The following is a 6000-nucleotide window of genomic DNA, read 5'->3' on the forward strand; positions in this document are numbered from 1 at the left end:
CAGTAAGAAGAAGAACAAGCATTGGTGTGAGGGCTCGCTCATGGCCACCGCTGACCGCAAGGGGGTCAAAAGCCCATCGAGGGTACCTCGGACCACTTCGAGAAGTCGCTTGAAGGGCCATGCCCTGAACCATGCTTTCCCCGTGAAACATCTATACAAGGACTATGGCCTCATGAAATGGTTCTTGTCTAGAGGCTTCAACAAGAGAGGGCATGGGAAAGGACCCCGAGCCGACCATGGATGACGCCGAGGGGAGGGACGGCACCTTTCTGATGCTGGATGGCTGTGTCATGATCTTCAGAGGGTCAGTGGCCTATGACTCCAACCATCATAAGAAGCTCGCGTGCCATGAGGTCTATACAGCTGAGCTGGCCACGCCTACCTTCCTCCGAAGGTCAGAGTCCGCCATTACCTTTGATCGGACCAACCCCCCAAAGAGTGTCCTGCAACCGAGGAGATATCTGCTCGTGGTCGACTCGATCATCGGCACAAAGTGGTTCACCAAGGTACTGATGGATGGAGGCAGAGGCCTCAACATCATGTACACCGAAACGCTTAACGTCTTGGGCATCGACCGATCGCGCATCCGACTGATCGAAGCGCCTTTCCACGACATTATGCCTAGAAAGTAGGCCATGCCACTTGGGTAGATCAATCTGCCCATCACCTTTGGGGATCCATCCAATTATAGGATGGACACTGTAACACCTCGGGTGTTTAAATACTAAAACCTGCCATGTCATCATATGTATTGCACCTCATTTTAGTGTTAGTAAAATTTTTGATATGCATACATTAAAACAAGTTTGCCTTTATGTTATATGTGTTGACTTGTATGGTTTGAATCAAGTTCAAAATCTTTGTATTGCTTTGGAATTTCCGAAAACCCTAATTTTCAATATTTAAATTCTACCCTAAAAACCTAATTCAAAATCTAAGCACATTTTGGGGTTGAGCCTAAAAGCAAAAGTGTAGAGCTTGTCAAGTTGTACAAAGTTTGTTTTTGGAGTTTTCAAAGTTGTTATATAAATTTTGAAGTAATTTGAAAAGGTGAAATGTACTTAAAGTGTCCCCTTTTGATTTTAAACTTACATTTCAAAATGTAGACATAATTTGGGTATGGTTATTAAAGAAAAGTTGTAGAATTTTGAATTTGGAACAACTTTTATTTTTGGAGATTTTTGAGTTACCATGCAAATTTGGGAGTAATTTGGGAAATTAGGCCAGTGGCAATTCTGTAAATATTGGGAACATTGTCTTCGGGCGACACCTCACCGTTGGCGACCTTCTTCTGGCTTCCAGTCATGCTCGTGGCCTTCTTCGGCATCATGCTGGCATGGAGAAGCTGCTGTGCATCATCTCCATGTGCCTTGACCGCGTTATAAAGGCCGGGACGCCGTCGTTGTCGTCGTTCTTTCTTCTTCCTCTGCTTTTCTCATCGCCACCGTCCAACTCCGATGAGCCCGTGCCATCGCCATAGCACTTACCAGCCTCAGCAAAGCCTGTCTCAGCTCTGCCTATTATTTGTGAACCCAGCCACATCGCCCTTGTAGCTTGACTTCGCCGGGAAGCGTCGCTCGTTGCTTTTCTTCCTCACGGCCGGCAGCATCACCAGTGATTCCGCTTCACCGTGGCCGTAGCTCTACGGTTAGCCTCTGCCCTTGCGAAGTGTTGCTCCATCTTCTCCATGTTGCCGTGATGCTTTGTGCCTTGTTGCTTAATCATTTTGTCCACCGCAGTCACCGAAACACCACCAGTCGACGTCTGCTTCGCCGTCCGTGTTTGCTGTGACCGACAGTCGAGCTTCTCCGTTGCTCCTCCAGTCCATCCTTCTGCTCGAGCATGTTTGGGGTGAGCTCCTGGTGCTTCCTGGTCCTTTTATTTAACCGCTACCGGCCTTGTTTCGCCGACGTAGTGCAGCTACGCCTGTCGTGGCCAGTCATGGCCGGCGTCGAGCTCGAACCTCGCTGCAATTGATCTTGCTAGTACCCTCAATCGATGCGTAGTGATATGGGGAGTGTGTTGGTACCTTCGCCATGGCCAGGAGACCTCACCGACGGCGAGTTACCTAGCGGTCAAAGCGCGGTCGTCGCTGCTGTGTGAGGGAGACGATGCTGACAGGTGGGGTCACCCTGTCAGTGACCGTTATTTGAAAATGGATTTTTCTATTTTGCAGAATTGAATGAATAGTGCTATGATTTGTTATTTTTGTATAGAATTAATTAGAGCTCCAAAAATTATGAAAAGTTTTGTGTGACCTCATTGTGATGTAAACTAATTAGGAAAAATATTAAATGTTGATTTTCAGTGCATTTTGAATGTGATAAAAATTGCTCTAATTAATTAATAAATGAGCTTCCATGATTTTTCTAGGCTTTATTATTTATCCAAAAATTATGAAAATTGTTTTGCCACTTAGTTATCATATGAAAAGGCTTCATAAAAATTTTGAGCCCATTTGGAGAAAGTTGATTTATTTCATATCTTTTAATTAAATAATTAATTCATAAAAGCAAATAGTAAACCTTAATTACTTAGGTTTTTGTTTGAATTTTGGATTGAGTGATGGCCTTGGGTCATTAGTATAAAATAATTCCTTATACTTAAAGTAATTGTTTGAATTTATGAAAATGTTTAGTTAGTTGTTGGTTTGCAACTGTAACGCGAAGGAAAGTTGTATTCTAGTTATTAATTTTTGCATCCATCATCAAGCGTCATGTTTTATATCTCGCATCATTTTAAACATGGCATTGTTACTATGTGTAGTGAATGAAAGCGAGAACATGGTAGTCAATCAAGTTGTTGAGGACGTTAATCCGTCTGTTGAGGTCGGATTTGATACCTGTGGAATGTCTACGGAACCTGATTATTCCGACAACCAAGGCAAGCCCCGGATGCATTTAATTCGACCTTGTGTTTTACAAATTTATATCGCTTTTGCTTTTCTATATTGCATTAAGTGCTTAGGAGTTGAGTGAAAACCTAATTGGTGCATTACCAACCTTGTTTTTCTATATCAACCTTGATACCCATTTCAATTCGAGAATACTTAATTATGCTTAGCCATGCTTAGAATGGTACAAGTCGGGTGATCATCGGTCACCTGCAAGATATAAATGGTTTCTTGGATACAATTGGTCATTTATGTTATCATGAGATATGAGCATGTGGAGTAATAAATCTAGACCGGACGGACTCGGTGTATGGGAGCCACAAGACATGGAGGTCTTGTGAGAGGGTTCTTTCCGCCTGAGTCGATTAAGACACGTCCGTTGTTGAATTGCATGAGGTGAGACTTTGTAGTACCGATCACATACTCCAGTAAGCCTTAATGTGGCTATTCTATTACGAGAATGGCTACTCGCGCACTAGGAGTGGAGCGATGGCGAGAGTAGCGTGTACCCACGTGGCAATGAGCTAGAATGGTGGAGTACTGTTTTCTCGGGTGGCGTGGACCCATTCTTGTTTTAGAGAATCTGAGGGTGGGTTGGTATAGGTAGGTCAGGGACCTGCATATGTCGTGTGGTTAGGAATCCCCAGCTGGGTTTTAATCGGTTTGAATCGTTGTTGCTCCTCGGTTTTGGAGACTCAACTCACTGTTCATCATCGTAGTTAATAACTGAAACTTAAGGAAGTTTTGAGAAAGAGTTTAATATGAGGTTTCATGATCTCAGTATGGATCATGTCAGCTTTATATATGATTGATATGGGGATACAAATGTTGAAAGAAAGAATCTTGTTAGAAAGCTTTTACGCAAAAAAGAACCTTGTTTATTGCTAAAGCCATACCTTGAATCCCTGAGCCTGCATTCCTGAGTCTTATCAGTTTTTGTTTTGGTTAAGTCTTGTTGAGTACTTTGTACTCAGGGTTCATTGACCCTTGTTGTAGGTGAGCCTCATAGGCAGGTTTGTCTTGGACCGTGCTGCATGACTGTTGTTCAAGTCGATGATGATAAGTAAATGTGTGACCCTTGGGCAGGGTATTTCCTTTGTGTGTTATATTTTATGTTACTTATGCCACTCCACTACTATGGTTTGTAATAATCATCATACTTAGTTTATAAAATTTGAAATAACTGTTTTGTAAATTAAGTTATTGTAAGACTTCCGCTATTTTACTCTGATGTATATTAATGAATAAACTATTGTAATACTGCAATGACTCTGTAATGAGATCCTGCTCGGAAAATCGTGGATGATTCGGGGTTCCCTGGGGACACCCAACAGTCTTCTTAAGTTACCGAGAACATATGCATAGTCGTCAGAGGTCTTTGGACAGTGATAGGTGCATGTGGGCTCTATAATTTTGGAGGTTCTACCATAGAGTGGTATCAGAGCGATCATTACAAGGTTTTTGTAGTATTGTTTTACAAAACTTCAAACAATTTGGGACAAATAAATTTGACATGTTAATTTGGTCTAAATTGCTTCCGACTTATCTTAATTCATTCTTGCCATTCCTTATTTGATTAAAAAGGCTTTATATGGTGGAGTAGTAATCTTATTATGCCCTATATAACAAGAACTATTGTTTATGTACTATATGAGCTTTGATGTTTAAGTTTCGTAAGGACGATTCATGCATCATGATTAATCCATTTGTTACTTACTTCCCTCTGAGTCTGGGTTGAGTAGTGAGTCTGGGTTGAGTAGTGTAATCCATCCTTGCTGCTTTTTAGACTTTTATCACATCGTCTTACTATTTGAAGTTTTGCTTTCTATAGTATGGCTCGTACCAAGATAACATCCCATAAGTCCATTGGACCCAAAGGAGTTCCTCGTCACCAGCTTGCCCCTAGGAGTGATGGTGCTAGCAGTAGCAGCTTTAGGCCTGATCCCCAGGCTGAGGTACAGAGGCTTTCAGTAGAGTTAGCACAGGCTACTCGAGATAGGGCCTTGGATGCCATCTAGGTGGGCAAGTTAAAGGATCAATTGAGGTGTCGTACCACCACTCATAAGAACTGCGAGCGTATGTTAGTTCATATGGTGGAAGGAAGAAATGAAGCTTGGCATAGAGAAGATGTAGCTAGAGCCCAAGCTCATGAGTTAGAGTTCTATGTAGAAGACTTAGAAGAACATTATACCAATCTGCATGAAGAAGTCCATAGCCTGAATAATCTCCTGAATCCAAATCATGAGCCTCAAGCTGATGCAATGGACCCAGGTGTCATCATAGCAGATGATGATGAAGCAGAAGAAGAAGAAGATCCAGAAAAAGTAGTGATGGTCAACGAAAGTGATGAGGAAGGTGGAAATGTTTCAGGAATGGATACCGATCATGAGGTTTGAGGTGATCGAGGAGAAGAGTAGAGTTGTAATATAGTGAGTTCTAGTCTAGTTGGGTAGTCTAGCTTAAGTGCAGACTTGTGTATAAATAAGTGAGCCCTATGTAATGCATTTGTAGCAAGCTCTTTTAGCAGTTCAATAAATGGTTGTGAATAAAGTTTGGTTTATCATGAACAGATGCGTCATACTCGAGGTTCAAATGTTCCTAGTTCTTTGCAAGATGAGGATGGTATTCTTGATCCCCCACCAGTTCCACCAAGTTTGGCTGATGCTATCGCAGCACTGGTCAATGTGACTGTGGAGAATACTCGATTGATTCAGGAGTTAGCTCATAGCAATCAGAATATGATGCAAGGGAACCATGGTCGTAATCATCATAGGCAAGAAGCTACATATGTTGACTTCACGGATACACAACCACCAGTATTTACCAAGGCTGATGAACCGCTTGAAGCTGATGATTGGCTTCATACCATGGAGCAAAAATTTGATCTTATTCCATGCACTGAGTTCTAGAAGCCTGTTTTTGCTGCCCAATAGCTCAGAGGTGCAGCAGGTGCTTGGTGGGCAAACCTTGTGGCTATGCAACTAGCCAATATTCAGTTAACTTGGGCCGAGTTCCGCACTGCTTTCCGTGCCCATTATATTCCAGAGGGAGTTATGGCCATGAAGCTTGATGAGTTTCTTGCTTTGAAGCAATGTGATCAAACAGTC

Source organism: Miscanthus floridulus, chromosome 18 (genome assembly GCF_019320115.1).
Source record: "Miscanthus floridulus cultivar M001 chromosome 18, ASM1932011v1, whole genome shotgun sequence".
Lineage (NCBI taxonomy): Eukaryota > Viridiplantae > Streptophyta > Magnoliopsida > Poales > Poaceae > Miscanthus > Miscanthus floridulus.